We start from the raw sequence: 22,143 nt of genomic DNA on the forward strand, positions 1-22,143 counted from the left end.
TGCTCTTTGAGTAAATTCAACATTTATAAAATTTCCATTTGCTTAATATAAGTAAATCATTATATCAGGAGTAAATTAGCTACTTAAGCAAGATGCATTTCTCATACAGATGAGTCCCTTTGATGCATGTGAGTTCATGCACCAGGTCTGAAGACCTGAACAATTCTCATGAAGGGCCACACTTATCTCCCCAGAGATGCCCAAGATTTCATTATTCTTAGACTCAATGTAAGATAGAAGAAATAGTGGGTAGAAGCAGATGTTCAAGCATTTTGTTCACTTTTGACATTTTACTTTCTGATCAAATGAGATTTTCCTATATTTACTTTGGATATAGCCCTATGGCTTTCTCCCAAACCCCATCATTTACATTTAACAGGCTATGTATAGTAGAAGTAGTGATTTTTGTCATATGATAGATCACATGTCATATGAACAGTGCAGTATGGTGACAGGCAAATAAATAAATGCTTTGACAAAGCATGGAATGGTACAGATTGTTTGGGTAGCCCTTTCTTATTCCCACTGGCATGTTTAGAAAAATGTTTTTAAAAACTCCTGGATCTCGCTATATTGAGAGAAAAGCAGTCCTGCAGAGATTTTGTTTCTTGTATTAGTCAAGAAGAATAACAACTATCTTTTATTTATCTAGTACATGTTGTATTCCAAGTGCTTCATGTAATCATAAATTAATATGGGATTCTTTTTTACTCAGATTTGGTTGAGATTCATGGTTTCATGCACACACACACACACACACACACAACCAGTACTTGTTCCAGTTACTTCTGGGTGACTCTGCTGTGCTTTGTATGTGCTATGCTTAGTCATTCAGTTGTGTCCAACTCTTTGCGACCCCATGGACTGCAGCACTCCAGGCTCTTCTGTCCATGGGGATTCTCATGCAAGAATACTGGAGTGGGTTGCCATGCCCTCCTCCAGGGAATCTTCCCAACCCAGGAACTGAACCCAAGTCTTCTGCATTGCAGGCTGATTCTTTACCATCTGAGCCATCAGGGAAGCCCAAGAATACTAGAGTGGGTAGCCTATCCCTTCTCCATGGGATCTTCCTGACTCACGATTTGAACCGAAATCTCCTGCATTGCAGGTGGATTCTTTACCAACTGAGCTAGTAGGGTGTCTAGTTAAGCCAAAAGTTAGAAGCACAAGACAACCATCTTATCATGCTCACAGATTCTGCGGATCAGAAATTTCTGTACAACATAGCGTTACTCAGCTGACTCTGGGGATGGGGGTGACACAAAAACTGTGAGTCAAAATCTTCTAAAGACTCATTTACACACATCTGGCCCTTGGGCTGGGAAGACTCAAATGTTAGAACTGCAAACTGAAATTGCTAAGTGTGTACTGTCTAGGTGACTTTGTTTCCTCGCAGGATGGCTACCTTGGGATATTTTCACTACTAACATGGAGGCTCAGGTATTCCAATGCAGGTGTTTCAGGAAGCAAGGCAAAAGCTACATCATCTTTTATAATGCAGTATTGAAAGTCACACAGTGTCACTGTCATCATATTTTATTGATCAAAGCCTGTCTGCATTCAATAGGTGGAGACACAGATCCTCTTTCAATGGCCATCAAAAATCGTGGTGCCATGTTTTAAAAAAGTCAAAGCATCAGATTGCCTAGGCATGATATGCTTAAAATTGTAAAAATAGTATTTAAATTCTTAGCTTATCATCTTTTTCGGGATAAATAGCATATGTGTGGAATTACCAAACATCAGGAATGCTTTGGAAAACTTGTCAGCAGGTCCTGCATTCCACTGTTCCGTTCCGTCGCTCAGTCGTGTCCGACTCTATGCGACCCCGTGGACTGTAGCCTACCAGGCTTCTCCGTCCATGGGATTCTCCAGGCAAGAATACTGGAGTGGATTACCGTTTCCTTCTCCAGGGGATCTTCCCGACCCAGGGATTGAACCCGGGTCTCCCGCATTGGAGGCAGACGCTTTAACCTCTGAGCCACCAGGGAAGCCCTGCATTCCACTACTTGATGTCAACCACTGTGAAAAACAGGGCATAAGAGGAGAGTCCTGCCTGAGAGGAAGAGTTGCTTTAAGAATTTGGAGAATTTGATACACATCTCCTGCAATTTGACGAATGCAGTTACTACTATCTGATTCATGCCTAAGACATCTAAAGGATAGCAGCTTTGACTCGCTGAAGTCGCTATAACAGCAGAACAAAAAATTCTTTACGGAAAACAAGCCAGACTTCAGAGTTCTCCTGTGCAATTTCCATGTGTCAGAAAGAGGATAGCCATAAACTGTTTTGAAAATGACTCTAAGTCAGTTGCCTTCCTCCAAAGACCAGGGCAACCTTGACATAAAGAAGTTAGACGCAAAACCCAGAAGGGAATGGATGTGGTCAACTGGAGATTGTCACATGCACCAATAAGCTGAAGTCAGAGATCCACAGAAGTGACAAAGGAAGTAAGTAGATGTGGATACCCACCACATCTACTGGATGTCACTGAACAATTAAAAGTACAAGTAAGACCTCCTTTGCCCCACGGCTTTCTTCTACTACATCACAGAACAGCTCTCTGGTATTGGAAGATGTGACATGAAAATAAGAATGGAAGCACTCCCAGCCTCTCCCCAGTAGAGGAGAAAGGGAAATAAAAGTTTTTAATTGAGTAAGAATTCAATGATTCAAATGCTTATGGACTGTTCTATTATTAAAATCTAGGAAAATAATATATCCTCTGAATTCCTAATGATGACTCATTGTTTTATGATATCTGCTGAGATTTTATGCAGAATTGGAGATAAACAATCCCTAGCAAAAAAAAAAAAAAATACTTTGTTGGAGCAGTTGTTGGGAGAGAATCATGCAGCATGCTTGCTGTCTAACTTTTTCAAGTATTTCTATAAGCCTAATTCATACAGTTTAAATTTTATTCAACTATCATAATAATTCTATTGAGGTAGGAAATATTCCTTGAAGCAGGCAAAAGACGGCCATAAAGTCTCTGACATTCCTTTCGTCAAGAGATGAAATCTGTGTGTCCTCGTCTTGAATATAGATTGTCTCTGTTATTTCTCTGATGAAAAAACCACAGCAGAAGTGATGTACTACCAGGTTCTAGGACTCAGGCCTTCAGAGACTGATAAGGGCTGATTTCCTTTCCCTTAAAACCTCTCTCAAGCGTTTTCCCTAGTGGTCTGGTGGTTAAGACTCAGCACTTCCAATGCAGGGGACCTGGATTTGATCCCTGGTCCAAGAACTAGAGTCTTACATGCTGCAATCAAGGCCCAGTGGGTCAAATAAATGAACAAAAAAATAAAATCTCTTTCTGAAGTCCTAAGCCACATGAAGAAATCTATTTATCCTGAGGGTATCATTTTAGAGATCCCACACGTAAGTGTGCCAATTATCTAACCCTGCTGCTGCTGCTGCTGCAAAGTCGCTTCAGTCATGTCGGACTCTGTGCGACTCCATAGACGGCAGCCCACCAGGCTCCGCCGTCCCTGGGATTCTCCAGGCAAGAACATTGGAGTGGGTTGCCATTTCCTTCTCCAGTGCATGAAAGTGAAAAGTGAAAGTGAAGTCGTTCAGTCGTGTCAGACTCTTCACGACCCCATGGACTGAAGCCTACCAGGCTCTTCCATCCATGGGACCTTCCAGGCTAGCTGAGTTTAAATGTCCCACACACAAGGTGCCATACAAGGCAGGTGGGGGAGGGGGAATCATCTAGGGCCCTCCAGGTCAGACAGTCTCCCAAATGAATAATATATGGGTGACCTCAGTCAACATGGAGCAGAGAAATTGTACAGCTGAGCCGTGTCCAAATTATTGATTCTCAACAGCATGAGATATAAAGAAATATTATCCTTTAAAGCCACTGAGTAATAGAGTAATTTGTGAAAAGTGAAAGTAAAGTCACTCAGTGGTGTCCAACTCTTTGCATTTGTACTCAGCACTGATTAGGTAGAATATCCCTATTTTTGTAGATGAGGAGAGTAAGACTCAGAAAGTTAAAGATTTTTCCTAAAAAGCCTATTTAAAAAATTGTAGGAAAAAAAAAAAAAAAACTTTCAAAATGTAGATTGCTTTAGATTGAATTCTCTTCACTATGCCATACTACTTCAAAGTCAAATGCTGAATTGACTAGAAAATATTTATTTTATGTCATTCCTTATTTATTCTACATATAGAAACAACAACAGTACCAACAGAGTAGAATTATTATATCTAGTGAATTAGGATGGGCTTCAAGTACTATTCAGGGTATATTTTCTTTTTAAAGCTGGAAGTTGATACACAGGATTAATGTATTTTATAGGTCAATTTACATTACAGATAATTCTGCTATTCTGTGTCATTGTCACCTAATTTGCTGATATAACATATGTCCTTTTCATTTATCTATTGTGTATTCCCTTATAGAAATTTTGTATGTATGCTTGTATGCATACATATACTTACTAATTTATTCATTTATTCATCCATCCATTCATTTGTTTCTCCCTTACTGCTTAACTTTTCATGGCTTTAGGACTGGTTTCCATAATTAGTAAAAATGAGTTTGAGTGAATTCCAGGAGTTGGTGATAGACAGGGAGGCCTGGCGTGCTGTGATTCATGGGGTCGCAGAGTCGGACACGATTGAGCGACTGAACTGAACTGAACTGAAGGAAAAGTTATAGGGTTTTACATTTTTCTCCATCCCTCAGATTTTAATGTGTGGTGCACAGAATGGTCCTGGGTTGAATTTTAGAGAATTTTAAAGCACTCAAATTTCATGCAAAACGTTGTATTAATTTTCAGATGTGCTGTTCTGAAGAGAAAAATGTTCAAAACTTTTACATATTCTCAAGTCTACTTTTTTTTTAAACGGTGAAGACTCACCACTCAAGCACTTGGCAGAGTTGGGGGTCAATAGTAAATTCAAATAAATATTGGTGATTATATTTACCTTTTGGTTTAGAACAAGATCTCTTCTTAACATTTATGAAACTAACAGCAAATGTGTGACACTGGGTCTCTACTAGACCAAGTTCAGATTCAAATTTTTTAAAAAGGAGAGTAATAAATATACAGCTCTAAAATACTAGCAAAGTCCAAAGGAGGAATAGATAAATAAAATATAAATTCATACAAAATTTCTTCACGCAGAGGTAACCCTGTTAAAGTTTTACAGTATATTTTGCAAGTCCCTCTCACATCCTCTATATATAAGGCTTGCAAAAATATTCTTACCTTTTGAACACTACTGTATTGCTCTTTTAGTTTTTGTCTTCTGAAGCATTGACTTTATTGTCACTCTAAAACCAAAATTTATATCTTATAAAGGAATCTGACATTAGGATCAATACCTCTTTACTGATCTTTCCCAAAAGCTACATCTGGTGCCCTGGGTTTTGTCTCACCTAGACACTGAGGCACTAATAGGGAGACTGAAAGAGATCCCAGGAGTTCTATATCTGCTTTTCCTCCAGTTGGCTAAGTGACTGTGGAAAATGCAATTTTTAAGTCTCCAAGAAAAAGACTAGGCAAGAACTTCCTTGCTCCTTACAAATTTATCTCCCTGATTTATTGATAACTCTCTGATACATACATACATACATACATTTTTTCCCCTGAATTACTTCTATCTAAACCCAAAGCTTTAGCATCAGTCCTTCCAATGAACACCCAGGATTGATCTCCTTTAGAATGGACTGGTTGGATCTCCTTGCAGTCCAAGGGACTCTCAAGAGTCTTCTCCAGCACCATAGTTCAAAAGCATTAATTCTTTGGCGATCAGCTTTCTTCACAGTCCAACTCTCACATCCATACATGACCACGAGAAAAACCATAGCCTTGACTAGACAGACCTTGGTTGGCAAAGTAATGTCTCTGCTTTTTAATATACTATCTGATGCTAAAGCTGAAACTGCAATACTTTGGCCACCTCATGCGACGAGTTGACTCACTGGAAAAGACTCTGATGCTGGGAAAGGTTGGGGGCGGGAGGAGAAGGGGACGACAGAGAATGAGATGGCTGGATGGCATCACCGACTCTGTGGACATGAGTTTGAGTGAACTCCGGGAGTTGGTGATGGACAGGGAGGCCTGGCGTGCTGTGATTCATGGGGTCACGGAGAGTCGGACACGACTGAGGAACTGAACTGAACTGAAACCCAAAGCTAATTGGCAGGCACTTGACTCACTGATGAATGACCTCCAGTTTTGATTTCTGGAGCTGAGTCCCGGTTCTGGTATCTATTATATTTCCTTAGATGATTCTCCTTAAATGTGACTTTGACTGATGTCCTAAATCTCATTTATCTTGAAGAATTAGAGAATGTACAGCCCCACACTACATCCCAGATATATCCTATAGAAAATGGCATTAACCCAAATTGCAGTAATTTCACTAAATCCCACTCCTTTCCAGGTCTTAGATATGGACTTAGAGTTTTGAAATATTAGCCCCTTATTAAGACTCTTAGTGCATTTCTATGAATCTTTGTTGCTGCCAGTTCCTGGCACACTCCCTGCAAGTTTTTAAGATCAGCATATATATAACAATTTGGAGATATCTCCAATTGATAGAAGATTGCTTGGGCATTTGTCAATATGGAAGTTGTTTCAAGAATATCAAGATGTCCCTTTATGCAATTTAGGATGGGAAGCCATCCTAATTTCCTTCTTAGTGTTAGATTTTTCAAGCCTCTCTGAACTCTGTGAAGAGAGAAGATCTTAGGTATTACATAAATACTGAAAATTATCCCTCCTATTAACTACAAAAAGTTTATATTCAATTTTATGCATTGAATATGTAAAACCTATTCTTTGCTATTAAATATATTCCTTAATTTTCTTTTTATACATTTTACTTTATTTTTCTCCTTCTGAGGCTCTATAATATTTTAGAGTGGCTATTTATAATTAAGGAAAAACATTCTCCAGTTTTCAGAAAGCTGAAAAACACCCTAATGATTTTTCATACACTTTGGTATATATTGACAAGTTGTTTTCTGGTTGATGTTGTTGTTTTTCTTAACTATGTAGTCATCCTCCCAGACACATTGCATCAATTAAATAATATTCATTCTTTCTTTCTTTCATTTATTCAACAAAAAATTTGTGTATCTACTCCATACCAGGTACTGTTCTAGACTTGGAGAATATAGCAGGGAACGAAACAGAGAATAAAAATCCCCTGAAGAAGTTGGCTTGCTATGTGAGGGCAATATAGATAATAAAGAAGAAAATACTAAAGAGAAAAATAAAGCAGAAAATGAGCATTGGTAAGATGTGGGACATTGTGGTCCAAAGAGGCTGAAATAAGAAGAGTTTTGAGTAACAACCTCCAGGAATTGTACAAATAAGCCAGCAGGATTCAAGATAGAACATTCTGGAGAGAAGGAAAAGCAAATCCAGTAGGTACCAAAAAGGAAAAGTCATATTTTAGTGTAAATTTTATAACACCTTTTAATCATTTCTGGAAGAGTATTATGGCCACTGTTAGCAAGCAGTGCCCAGTCAAGAGTTAAAGAGGCTTAGACCGAGGCAGTGACAGAACACACATTAAGAAGGGCAAATATTTTATTTTATTTTTTTTATTTTTATTTTTTTTTTCCTGGGCACTCCCTTTATTCCCTCCAATTTCTTCTTCTTTTTTTTTTTATTTTTTTTATTTCTAAAAAAGAATTTTATTAAAAAAGCAATAAGTGCTGGAGAGGGTGTGGAGAGAAGGGAACCCTCTTACACTGTTGGTGGGAATACAAACTAGTACAGCCACTATGGAGAACAGTGTGGAGATTCCTCAGAAAACTGGAAATAGAACTGCCATATGATCCAGCGATCGCACTCCTGGGCATACACACCGAGGAAACCAGAATTGAAAGAGACACATGTACTCCAATGTTCATTGCAGCACTGTTTATAATAGCCAGGACATGGAAGCAACCTAGATGTCCATCTGCAGATGAATGGATAAGAAAGCTTTGGTACATATACACAATGGAGTATTTCTCAGCCATCAAAAAGAATGCATTTGAATCAGTTTTAATGAGGTGGATGAAATTGGAGCCAATTATACAGAGTGAAGTAAGCCAGAAAGAAGAACATCAATACCGTATATTAATGCATATATATGGAATTTAGAAAAATGGTAACCTGAACCCTGTATAAGAGACTGCAAAAGAGACATAGGCATTTAGAACAGTCTTTGGGACTCTGTGGGAGAGGGTGAAGGTGGAATGATTGGAGAGAATGGAATTGTAGCATGTATATTACCATAAGTGACCAGTCCAGGTTCGACGCATAAATTTTCCTCTGTTCATTTCTTTGCATTTGTGCTTTTTTAATAAAATTCTTTTTTAGATATAAAAAAAAGAAAGAAATGCAAAAACTTTGATTAGAAAAAAAATAAAGCGGTATGCTGATAAAAAAATAATAAATAAAAAAATAAATAAAATAAAACAATGGTACAAACTTCTGCTCAAAAAAAAAAAAAAAGCACAAATGCAAAGAAATGAACAGAGGAAAATGTATGAAGGGCAAATATTTTAAAAGGAGACCAACAGGATTCACAGACATATGGCATACGAAATATGAGAGTCAAGGTTCACCCCAGGTTTTAACCTAAGTTACTGGGAAGATGTATGAGTTATGAACAGAGATAGTAAAGACTGTGGTAGATCAGGGTGTTTAAGAATAATCAAATGATGGGTAGATGAAAGGATAAATTGATAGAAAGATAGCAATGGATGGAAGAAAAATGGAAACACACACATATAACAGGCTGCACCAAAATCCAGCTGCTCATATACGTATTTTTTCTTTTATTAAATAACCAATATGTATTGAGTTACTATAATGAACTAGGTGTTATATTATACTTTACATACTGTGTCACTCAGGGTCTTGTCATTAAAACAGCAAAATGTCAAGTATTTCATGTAGAGAATCAATTACACAGATGTGGTCACTCAGAGTTGTTGGGAAACTGGTTAGAAAGAAAACAATGAAGTAAACTGAAAATTAGAAGCTTCCATGACCAGTGTCTGCTCCAAAGTCTGAGAGAATAAAACATTACAGGAATATAAGATTATATAGATACTATGAGTCAGAGTTAGAGAGTCAGACTAAAATTTGTATAAAAGAACTCAGTATTCTGGAAAAAAAATTGCAGTGGTGACTAGTCAAATTGATAATGCCTAAGAAACTTCAAATTTGATACTGTATGGCAAGTATTGAAGAGTGCTGTGCTCGCCTTTGGAAGTGTCAGCTTGGCTAGACTACGGTCCCCAGTTACTCAATCAAATGTCAATCTACGTATTGCTATGAAGATATTTTGTAGATGTGATTAAAGTCTTTAATCAAGGAGGGAGATTATCCTAGATAAGTTGTCCTGAAGAAGAAATTCCATCCATGGACAGCAGCTTGCCCTTCCTCACGGCCTGTGCTATGAATTTTGTACTTTTCCTAACTAGTTCTCATGATCAACATGAGTCTGACAATACATTTTTAATACCTATCACCTCTTGGTTCTGTTTCTCTGGTTGATTCTTGACTGATACACTTATTAAAGAAGACAACAGGGAAATGATGTCCACAGCAAATGATAAGGGGCCTCCAGGGCACACAGTGGTAAAAAAGAAAAAAAAAAAAATTCACCTGCCGATGTAGGAGATACAGGACGAGAGACGTGGGTTCAATCCATGGGTCAGGAAGATCCCCTGGAGTAGGAAATGGCAACCCACATTAGTATTCTTGCCTGGAAAATTCCATGAACAGAGAAGACCGATGGGCTACATTCTGTGTGGTCGCAAAGAGTCAGACATAACTGAACATGCGTGCAGGTCAGGTAGGCAAGCAAATGATAAGTCAGTGGGAGGGAGAGTAAGCAAGGAGACAGGAATGGAGTGGAGACAAAAAAAAAAAAATCAGGTGGAATCATGATAAGTGAGGAAACCTTTTGCTTCAGCCACAGGGCATTTATCTTTTCTACTTACCAGTCCTTTGGCCTCACTTATTTGGGAATGCAAGGTAGAAATGCTTGGTTAATACCCTTCATGTGCAGTCAGCAAGAAGGGGAACTAGATGGTGGTAGGTTGTTATGCTGAAGGCCCCCAGTGAATTATATACGGTATTCACACCTTCATGTAGCTCCTTTGGACCTTGACATAGGGCTTGGCCACATCATTTTTCTTTGTCCAGTGGATAAATTAAATGCAGTACTGGTTTGAAAGGCACTAAGAATTGCAGTCTTGTAATAATGCCTGAAACTGCGTGGGAAGAAGCCCAGTCTAGTTCCCTGGAAGATGAATCACTATAAGGAAAAGAAGCCCAGCTTTCCAGCCCTCTCTGCTGGATGCCCCGTCCCCCTGCAATCCCACCAGCTGAATGTGGTTGTGTGAGTGAACCTATCCCTGAAAAATTATCTAGCCCATCCACAAAACCATGGAGAAGTAAAAGTCATTTTTTAATCTACTAAATTCTGGGGTGGTTACCAATGGCTAACTGATACATTGATATTCTTTGGTAATGCCTGAGTGCATGATCCACAGTAGTAATGGTCCAGTGCCAATACAAAATATTTTAGCTGTATTTAATTTTAAGAAATTTTATCCTTCAGCTTGCTCAGTTATGTGGGATTTATAATGGTTAGAATTTAAGCTATTTAAATTCCCTATCTGGAAACCTATAAATATTCTTGAATATTCATGGATTTGAAATACAGAAAACATAATTATATACATTATCTGAGAATAAGTGATACAGCAGTCCTTGTGGACTAAGGAAAAAGAAAGTGTGGATACCAATAACATTATTAAATAGACAATGTATATAACTTCAGAGAAACATGCTGTGCAATAATAAAACTTTCTTCTACCCAGAAGGGCTGCAAAATTGTTCTGCATGTTTGAATCCAAGCCCTCCAAGGGACTGTAGCTCCTAAATTGTAGCTAATTTCCTCTAAGGACATGGCTCTGCCTACTAATACAGATTTGGAAAACTCTCAAGAGAATCCTTATGTTGCTATTGCTTTTATTTCCTGGACGACACTTGTGTATTTCTTATTCCTTTGTACTCTGCACACCTGAGAGTTAAATTCAGGTATGCAGGACCCAACTATCCTCTGGTCCATTTGGTCCAGAATTTAGTGGCATGTGTGTTTTCTAAGTCGCTTCAGTTGTGTCTGACTCTTTGTGACCCTATGGATCATAGCCTGCCGGGCTCCTCTGTTCATGGGATTCTCTACGCAAAAATACTGAAGTGGGTTGCCATGCCCCCCTCCAAGGGAATCTTCCCAACCCAGGGATCAGAACCATGTCTCTATGTCTCCTGCATTGGTAGACAGGTTCTTTACCACTATTGTGCCACTAGGGAAGCTCCAAATTTGGTGGCAAATATTCTAAAAAATGGGTCTTCCCAGGTGGCGCTAGTGGTAAAGAACCTGCCTGCCAATACAAGAAACATAGGAGACATGGATTTGATCTCCGGGTCAGGAAGATTCCCTGGAGGAAGGCATGCAATCCACTCCCAGTATTCTTGCCTGAGAATCACATGGACAGAAGCACCTGGCAGGCTATGGTATAGAGCATCACAAAGTCTCAGACAATACTGGAGTAACTTAGCATACACAAACATGCTCCAAAATATGCTTTCTCTTTGGGCATGTAAAGGTCTCTGTTTGTCCCCTTTAACCTTTAAAAACTCCTTGCTTTTTCAACCATGTTAAAATTCTAGCTGTCCCACTGACCAGCTGGCCTGATAGATATACAAACCAATTACTGGCCACCATTTACCATTAGCCTGTATGACCAATTAATCAAATTTATACTTAAAAAGTCATGCTACCATTAGAATGGCTTTCATTAAGGAGACAAAAACAACAGGTTCTTGTGAGGATGTCGTGAAAAGTGCACGCTGATATACTGTTGGTGGGAATGTAAATTGATCCAGTCACTTTGGACGCAATATGAAGTTCCTTTAAAAGTTAAAATGCTCAGGAATGAAAAATGGGAAGAAGAATAAATACTAGGTCCCCCATCTCCTAATCCCTTGAGTGTTAGAAGAACATTCTCGTGGCAATATACTACTAGAAAAACTCACTCAGTGGGAGAAACAAAAAAGATGCTTCCACAGTCTTTTTACTTGTTTTAAAATTATGACACATCTGCATCTTATGAAAACAGATCTTCAATACATCAAGAAAGAAAGTGTAGTGAAGTGGTTAAGTTAATGGGCTTTAGAACCAGATAGACAAAGATTTACTGGGCAAAGTGGCCATCAGCAAATTACTTGACTTCTCTAGCTTTTAGTTTTCTCTTATGGAAACAAACTTTAAGTTTGTTGTGATTAGTAAGGGAAGGCAGTTGTTATAAAACTCTACGCTGACTTTGTGTCATATGGTGAGTATTCAGTATCAATAGCTGTCAATAGTGGCCATGCTTGTTTTCTTCATGTGTTTGTTTAAAAAAAAAAAAAAATACCCCAAATTCCAGTCAGTCCAGCCAGTAAACTTAGTAGCATTCTATCAGTAATTTTTTCAGTAGTCGTTATCAGTAAATTCTTTGCTGGTCAATTTCCTATTCTCAAATAGGAAATGCCACTTTTTCTTGTTTGTTTCAGAAGGTAATTCCGAGTGGATCTGATGAGCGTCACCTCTGTGGAGCTGAGGCTGAGTCATTCATCAAAGGCTGTTAGAAGTCATCTATATCTGCTCTAACAGTGGCAGCATTCCTGCTCCTGGTGACCTCGCGTTGCACTGCTGCTCACGGGTGTTAAAAGCTCTCTCTCCAGGGCACGGCTTTTATACACAGAACCTTCAAGCAAGCACTGAAATGCCTTGACAAAATTGGGCACTCTGCAACTGAAAACCCCAGTGTGTGCACTGAAAGTTGTTAATAATACACTATCACAATAATTGCTACCAAAGAGCAAAATGAGGCTGTTTTGGACTTATGCAGCTGAAAAAAAGCTGTATGTGGATAAAAGTCTCTCTCTTTTTTAGAGAGAACATTTTTCAAGAAACATTATTTGACTCTTTTTTAAAGAGAACATTTTTCAAGAAACATTATTTGACTGTGTTGGGTCTTCATTGCAACATGTGGGGTCTTTCATTGCAGCATGTGAACTCTTAGTTGTGGCATGCAAGATCTAGTTCACCAACCAGAGATCAAACCTGGACCCCGTACACTGGGAGCACAGAGTCTTAGCCACTGGACCACCAGGGAAGTTCAAAAGAAAATCTCCTTTCTAAGGAATCAATCCTTTGTGGAGAGTAAAGCTGATGTAGTGAGACAGCATTGAACTTGATGACTGGGTGACATGCCAGCTCAATTTTCATGTGCGTTTGTCCTTGTGGTTTAATTTTCTGTCTCAGTTTCCTCACTAGGAAATTGGAGATAATCCTACCTATCTAGGAGTCTCTGTGAGGTAATGTATGTGACAAAATTTCCCACTGTAGATGTTAAATAATGTGTGTAAGAATCTTATTTGCATGGGAAACTTGTTAATATTCCATCTTCTGGTCCCATTTCTAGAAATTCAGACTTCGATCTGGGGTGAAATTACAAATATATATATCAAACATGCATACAACAGACCTTCAGACCCTGTTCAAGTTCTCTGTGGGCCATATTTTCAGAAACCTCTACATTCTCTATACTGTATACTTTAGAGTTATTTAGTATACTACTAATGGTCAAGAAAGAAGGAACTGTACAAATTTATTTTCTCTAATGTTTGAAAATTACCAAATATGGAAACCTGAGAGAAATATATGGATTAAGAGTGTCCTTTTCTTACCCATTATTTTAGCAAAAGTGTATCAAAAGTAAAGCAAGGGATGAAACATTAACATGCCAGTAAATAAAGACAGAGTTTAATGACCTAATCATCATAATATCATATACTTAAATATAGTTAAGGCTTAAATGTGAATAGAAAGACCAAGAGAGAAAACAGAGGGGGATCTAGACCAAATTATCTTTTGTTTTGGCTAGAATCAGCTAGGCAACCCCCCTGACTGGATTCTCCCTAACCATGAAGCTATAGTTTCAGATATAACCTGTGTTTCTCTTAATCAATACAAATATTTGCTGCTGCTGCTGCTGCTAAGTCACTTCAGTCATGTCCGACTCTGTGCAACCCCATAGACAGAAGCCCACCAGGCCCCCCCATCCCTGGGATTCTCCAGGCAAGAACACTGGAGTGGGTTGCCATTTCCTTCTCCAAATATTTAGGACAAAGCAATAAATGGAAGAAAATAGAAATGTGAAAGGATATCACAGTATTTCTGCTCTCCCAAAATTAGGTGCTGAGCCATATTTGTCATTGTACAATAGAAACAGGTGTTGTCATTAGTTTCCAGACTCCACTATTGCAAACACAAAAAATATCTACCACTCCTGTTACCAGGAGAGCCTTTACAGGGATGGCATTAGCAAGCACCTCTGAGTTATCACCGGAGAAGGAAATGGCAACCCACTCCACTGTTCTTGCCTGGAGAATCCCAGGGACGGCGGAGCCTGGTGGGCTGCCGTCTATGGGGTCGCACAGAGTCGGACACGACTGAAGTGACTTAGCAGCAGCAGCAGCTGAGTTATCACTGGAAAAGTGCCTAAAAGACTCCTTCTCAGGCCAAAAATGTATTTCTTTCTCTAATTTGTCACCAGTTGACTCCACATTGACCTGTTTTTAAACAGCTAGCACTTACAATAAATTAAGCGTATGTGTTATTCCAGATCAAGAGAAGTCAGAAGAACAGAAATTCACAGTTCTTGTCTCTTGAAATTAAATAGCCATTGGGGACCTTAAATTACATTTTTGAAAGTTTTGTTTTAGACAATGTAGACTGGTTTATTTGAAGCAAATTTCCTACTTAAATCATATAGAGAAATATTTAGACAAAATAACAAGATATGTGCATAAGCCTTGTTTGTAAGCTACCAAAGTAGTAAGGTTCATCAGACTAAGATCCCAAAGATGAATAAAACATAGAAATGTGAACCTGACACTTAGGACAACTTTGCTGTCAAAGCATTTGCTGATTTGAAAGTAGTAGCTGGTGGGCTGCCATCTATGGGGGTCATACCGAGTCGGTAGCAGCTGAGAGATAGGAAAGTGAACAGAACTTTAGGCAGACTCACTATATGGGAAAACAAATCAGAGTCTACCAAGATTGAAGGGGTTCCAAAACAGGACACTAGAAACTTACATCCCCAAAATAAGTGTGAAACAAATATATCAGCCCTCCCTGGGCTTCAAATTTTCTAAATCCCTGTTTCCATTAACGTTAAATGCCTGTTATAGAAGAAAGTCTACAATCCCACTCTTGTAAGATGACATTATTTAGAACCTCAATTTGTCTCTAGAAAATTTTGTCTAATATTTTCAGTCAATGGTGCTGGGTTAATTGGATATCTGTACAGAAAAACCATGACTAGATCTTTACTTAGTTGTCTATACATAAAGCTATGTTTCATAAAGCTTCAAGTGAAAGGCAAACAATCAGGCTAATAGAATATAAAGTAGAAGCAATAACCTTCCAGGAGGACATCTTTGACAATACTAAAACTAAAATTGCTCTTAAACAAAAGAAACTCTTTAAAAAGGGCAAAACCAATTCATGTAGTTTTGACATTTGCAAAACATATTTAAATAGGAACTTGTGGCCAAATTATAAAATGAATTTCTACAAACCAATAAGAAAAATCAGACAGCACAATAGAAAAATGGGTGAAAAGACTTAAAGAGGTACTTCGTATGAGAGAATTTCCAAATTGCCATCATCGTAGAAATAGAAAGAAATGAAAAATAAAAGTGTGATGAGCTATCACTGCACAGTAGTATAACAGCTAAAAATTGAGATTGACAATAGTCCTGTTGGGAAAGATGTGGAGCAATAAGAGCTATCACACATGGTGGTGGGAGTATAAATTGGTATAATTACTCTAACTATTAAAGTGGTTTTATAGCCCAGCAATCCCAGTCCTAAGAGTGTATATATGGGCCCTGAAAGACATGTGTATATAAGTCAGGAAGGTTTATCACAGCATTATAATTATCAAAAACTGGGAAATAACCCAAATGTCCATCAGCTGAGAAATAAACAAATTGCAATATATTTATACAGTTCAGGAAGTATAGAGCATGGAAGAAAACAAATGTTTGCTACATATAGCAGCATTTGTGAATCTCGCACACATACTATTGAGTGAGACAATTCATATTTAAACATTTTTATTGTTTATGAAATTCAAAATAGGCAAAATTAATATAAGGTGTTAAAATTCAAGAAAATGGTTATTCTTGGTAAGGAGATTTTAAATACTTTGGAAGTGTTATGAGGGCGTTTCCGGTTCTTGACATCAGTGGGCATTCCATACATTCGTTTCTTTGTGATCATTCATTGAGCTATACATTTGTGACCTTGTATTTTTCTCTATATTAAAATTTAATTTTTTTAAGTGTACCCTTGGTGAAAACAGCTAACATTTGTAGTGTCTTTTTTCTCACTATAAAATGCTAACTCTCTGAGGATACCAGTTAGTACTATATGCAAGAATCAATAGGCCACACACTGCAAGTGAATTAGAATCTTTAGTGATGGGACCTAGAATTTTGTTTTATCCTGTCTGCTTGGGTTTTTTTTGGCAGCCAAGATTGAGAACTACCACACAAAGTCCTCCAAGTCTTTCTCAGTTGCATTTATACATGCAAAGCTATTTTTCCTGTTTGATACTCAACATTTATATTTACTAATATATAAATATGTATAATGTATGAACATATACAATTGTTTACTCTTTCCATAAAGATTTATATAAGCTCAGTTTTGTAAGGAAAGAAGATAATTGATTTTTAAGTACAAACTGAATTACTTATCCTTAAAATCTTCTTTTCTTCATATATGATTATATATGAAATTTAGGTTTCTGCTATATCTATCTAGTAATTTGAGTCTTGGAATCTTAATATGGGGCTTCTCTGATGTCTCAGCAGATAAGGAATCCACATGCAGTGCAGGAGACATAGGAGATGTAGATTCAATTCCTGGGTCAGAAAGATCCCCTGGAGGAGGGCATAGCAACCTACTGCGGTGTTCTTGCCTGGAGAATCCCATGAACAGAGGAGCCTGGCAGGCTACTGTCCAAAGGATTGCAAAGAGTCAGGTAGATTTCACTGGGATTCCTTAAGTGCTACTTAAAATAGTAAAATTTATAGTAATCTGGGGAACTAATCTTTTTAATGTTATAGCTGAAAAAGAAAAAAATAATTGAGCTGATCTATGTTGGCCTTTGGAGATAGACTTTGGACTAGACAACATTGTTCAAAATTATTTAACATATTATTATAACGGTAGGAATAATTCCTGGAGTAGGAAGTGGCAGCTCACTCCAGTATTCTTGCCAGGAAAATCCCATGGACAGAGGAGCGTGATGGGTTACAACCCATGGGGTTGCAAAGAGTCAGACATAACTGAAGTGACTGAGCACACATGCATGCAGTGAAGATAATAGATTTTATTCCTGTGATTAGCTTATGTCATATAGCCCAGTTGACTTTAGAAAAGGGAGATTGTCCAGATGGGCCTGACATAATCATATGAGCCCTCTAGAAGTAGAGTTTTCTTTGGCTGGCCACAGAACAGGTTGTTAGAAAGATGCATTCTGGTTGGAGGAAAGCAGACATCCATGTTGTTGAACTGCCCATGTAAAGGAGTGACCTCAGGGGGTTGACAGTGGCCCTGCTGACAGCCAGCAAGGAAACGGGGACCCCAGGCCTATAATCCTTGGTCACTGAATTCTTCTAACAGTCAGTGAGTTTGGAGGCTCCCCAGTCACAGATGAGAACTGCAGCTCTAGCAGAGATCTGTTTTCCAGGCTTGTGCTACCCTGAACAGAGAACCCAGCCATGCCACACCTAGATTTCTGACCTACATAACTGTATGAGTTAAAAATAGGTGTTGTTTTAAGTTGCTAAATTGTAATTTATTACAAAAATAGAAAACTAATAGAGATTTTTGGACCTGAAAGTGGGGTACTACTGTAGTAAACATTTATAAATGGAATAGCTTTGGAACTGAGCAGTGAACAGAAGCCGGGAGAAATTTAAAGAGAACAGTGAGGAGCTTGTTACAGAAGTCATAAACGACCACAAGAATGGTAAGAAAAACATAGATGTTGAAAATCCTGTTGAGGGGGGCTCAGGAGGAAATGAGGACTTCATTTTTGGAAATCAGAGCAAAAAGGATGGATCTTTATTACATAATGGCAGAAACTGTGTCCTCTAGTTATATGGAAAGCAGAACTCATAAGTGATGAATCTGGGTGTATTGGAAAGGAGATTTCTAAGCAAAGATTTGAAAGTTCAGCCTGGGCTCTTCTTGTTGCTTCTATTAATGGTAAAATGGGATAGAAAAAAGACAGATTGAGGAAAGAACTATTTAACCAAGAGATTCACTGTCTGGAAAGCACACTCTGGAGCAAAAGCTGAGAGCATGGCCTGTAGTCCTTTGCTGAAACCTTAAAAAGATTTTTAAAAAAATCAGATGATTCGTTCATGAGAACTTAAGGGTGTGCTTACAGATCCTCTCAATCAAACCTGAAGGCCTCTAGGAAGCTTGAGAATATTTTCTTTAAGCCACCTCAACAGGAGGTTGGGCCAGAGAAAGCGTTATCTTAAAAATCTGTGCATGTAGTTTTTGTCTGATGGAATGAGACCCTGTGAAATCCACAATGGACCCACAAGATTCTTGAGGAAATGATGTCAGCAGAAACACTTGTAGCTTGGACTACAAGAAACAGAGAGTGTGAAATTAGAACAAGCTCCTTGTTGTAAACTCCTAAAGTTCTGATAAAAATACTCAGCCCCCAACACTTGCTACTTTTCATGAAGAGGGAATGATGATTGATGATTCAGAAGGCATAACCAAGGGCCAGCGTGTATAAGGAAGTCCCCAGATGGCAGAACTAAGAGCCATGGAGAACTGTTCCCAGACCTTGAAACCTAATCAAATGACTCTGGTTGGATTACACCCAGTTGGATTTCAAAATTACATTAGACCCATGATTCTGTTTTACCTTCTTTTTTTTTTTAAGGTAATGTTTATATCTTACTATTGCACCATAATTATATGTTGTGATGGTTGGGGGGCAGATAACTGGTTTCATTAGTTTGAAAAGTCCAGGGATGGAGAAGAATTTTGTCCAAAAGTTTTATCTAACAGATTACTCTTTGGAATCTTATTTAGAAGCTTTGATGATGGAATTTTGGACTTTAAACTGATGTTGTAATGGGATGAGACCCTTAGTCACCTTGGGAGGTGGAAGGGGGATGGAAGAAAGTGTACTGAAAATGTAGCACCTTACACTTAGGATAAGAAATGGGGTATTCCATAGGCAATGAGAAATCACAGAAAAACTTAGATAGTTTTACAAATGGCAAAGTTCAAGAAATGCCTAAAGGAGAAGCTTCTGTCTCTGTAATGTAGAACTTTTAAAAAAATTGTGTGTGAAATGAGGCACTATTCAGAAAATGAAAAAAATATCAGTATAAAATGGGCAAAGAGACTGAGTTTCTTGTCAGTGATGGTTCTACAGATGTGAAGATCCTATCATCTTGAAATTTGCCTTTGGTTGGAAATGTTCATTAGTAACTGTTTGATGTTTTAGAAATTACAAGCTCTCTCCCCTTTATGTCAAGAACAATGTGTAAATGGACTCGTGTTTGTATTTATTTATGCCTTGCAGATTTAAGGCAAGTGGCTCATCAGTGTTGCATCTGTGACAGTTTTTTAAAAAAATACAAATTAAGAAAACTTTTTCCCCCTAATTATCCCATCATTTTAACTGCAAAGAATGTCATTTCTTTCAGAGTTTTAATGTATCACATATTCAACTATAATGAGGCCATTTTCCCCTTTATTTCACAAGGGTTTTTGCTTTACAATCTCCCAAACCTTGTCATGGTTTTTTTATGATGATGGTCTCCTGCATTGTAACCAATGGTAAAATGTCCTAGATTTACAAAGTGAATGAATTGTCTAGGCTGTCTGTTGGCTACAGGGGGTCATGAATTTTTGCACAAGCACTCAACCTAACCATAAACCATCCAATTAATTAGAAATAGTTTTCAAGAACAGAATATTTTTATAGCAATTTTGACATAGGTCTGAGGGATCTAGAACCCATGTGATGAAGAATGACTCAAGAACTGAAGTACTTTTAACCAAGTGGAAATCAAGCATATTTAGTGTTCACTAAAATTCTGAAAGAGATGGGAATACCAGACCACCTGACCTGCCTCTTGAGAAACCTGTCTGCAGGTCAGGAAGCAACAGTCAGAACTGTACATGGAACAACAAACTGGTTCCAAATAAGAAAAGAAGTATGTCAAGGCTGTATATTGTCACCGTGCTTATTTACCCTATATGTAGAGTACATCATGAGAAACGCTGGGCTGGAAGAAGCACAAGCTGGAATCAAGATTGCTGGGAGAAATATCAATAACCTTAGATATGTAGATGACACTACCCTTATGCCAGAAAGTGAAAAGGAACTAAAAAGCCTCTTGATGAAAGTGAAAGAGGAGAGTGAAAAGGTTGGTTTGAAGCTCAACATTCAGAAAACAAAGAAAATGGCATCTGGTCCCATCACTTCATGGGAAATAGATGGAAAAACAGTGGAAACAGTGTCAGACTTAATTTTTTTGGGCTCCAAAATCACTGCAGATGGTGATTGCAGCCATGAAATTAAAAGACGCTTACTCCTTGGAAGGAAAGTTATGACAAACCTTGATAGTATATTAAAAAACAAAGATATTCCTTTGCCAATCAAGGTCCGTCTAGTCAAGGCTATGGTTTTTCCTGTGGTCATGTATGGATGTGAGAGTTGGACTGTGAAGAAAGCTGATCACCGAAGAATTGATGCTTTTGAACTGTGGTGTTGGAGAAGACTCTTGAGAGTCCCTTGTACTGCAAGGAGATCCAACCAGTCCATTCTAAAGGAGATCAATCCTGGGTGTTCATTGGAAGGACTGATGCTCAAGCTGAAACTGCAATACTTTGGCCACCTCATGCAACGAGTTGTCTCACTGGAAAAGACCCTGTTGCTAGGAGGGATTGGGGGCAGGAGGAGAAGGGTACAATAGAGAATGACATGGCTGGATGGCATCACCAACCTGATGGACATGAGTTGGGTAAACTCCGGAAGTTGGTGATGGACAAGGAGGCCTAGTGTGCTGCGATTCATGGGGTCGCAAAAAGTCGGACACAACTGAACTGAATGAACTGGTACTAATTGGTAAACACTGAATACAAATTACCATTTAGAAGACGTATTTAAGATCTTGATTTGTTCAAGAAAATCCATTTATTTTTTCTAAACTATTTATGAACATTTTCTAGGAGAGCTAATTGGGAGCCTAGCAAATCTCTACTGAACATCAAGATGGCATTGTTTGTGTTGGCTGCATTGAGTAAAATGGACTACATGACCTAAACTCCCTTTGAACTTAGAGTCTAAGATTCCCTCTTGCAGGGTTTCTGATGTAAAGATCAACTGGTTCCAAAGGAAAAGATGAATAAAGGTGACCTATATTATTTTTGTAATAGAAATTCTGTCTGGCAGAATTCAAAGCAAAAATAAAAGCATCCTAGTCAAAAAAGATCTGAAAGCAAGCCTAGAATTCATCTGATCCAAACTTCTAATTTTACCAGTGAGGAAACTGAGGCTCAGAGAATTGATGTGACCTACCTAAGATTATACCAAGTTCACACCTCTGAAAAGGGGACAAACCATCAAACTCCTGGTACTCAAGTTAGCTCTTAACAGTATTCTAGCCTGTGTAACAATTGCAGCTATTTTTTTGTTTATTCCCTATTAAATCATCCCTCTGGTGTGAAGAGCCAACTCACTGGAAAAGACCCTGGTGCTGGGAAAGATTGAAGGCAAAAGGAGAAGAGGACAGCAAAGGATGAGATGGTTAGATAGCATCACCAACTCAACGGACATGAACTTGAGCTAACTCTGGGAGATAGTGGAGGACAGGGAAGACTGACATGCTGCAGTCCGTGGGGTCACAAACAGTTGACATGACTTAGTGACTGAACGACAACAAAAGAGTAGCATGCCCTTTTTCAATTTCCTTTTGTCATCTCACACAGTAAACTGA

The sequence above is a fragment of the Moschus berezovskii genome, chromosome 4 (assembly GCF_049115385.1).
Source record: "Moschus berezovskii isolate FMDL1 chromosome 4, NW_MosBer_1.0, whole genome shotgun sequence".
NCBI lineage: Eukaryota > Metazoa > Chordata > Mammalia > Artiodactyla > Moschidae > Moschus > Moschus berezovskii.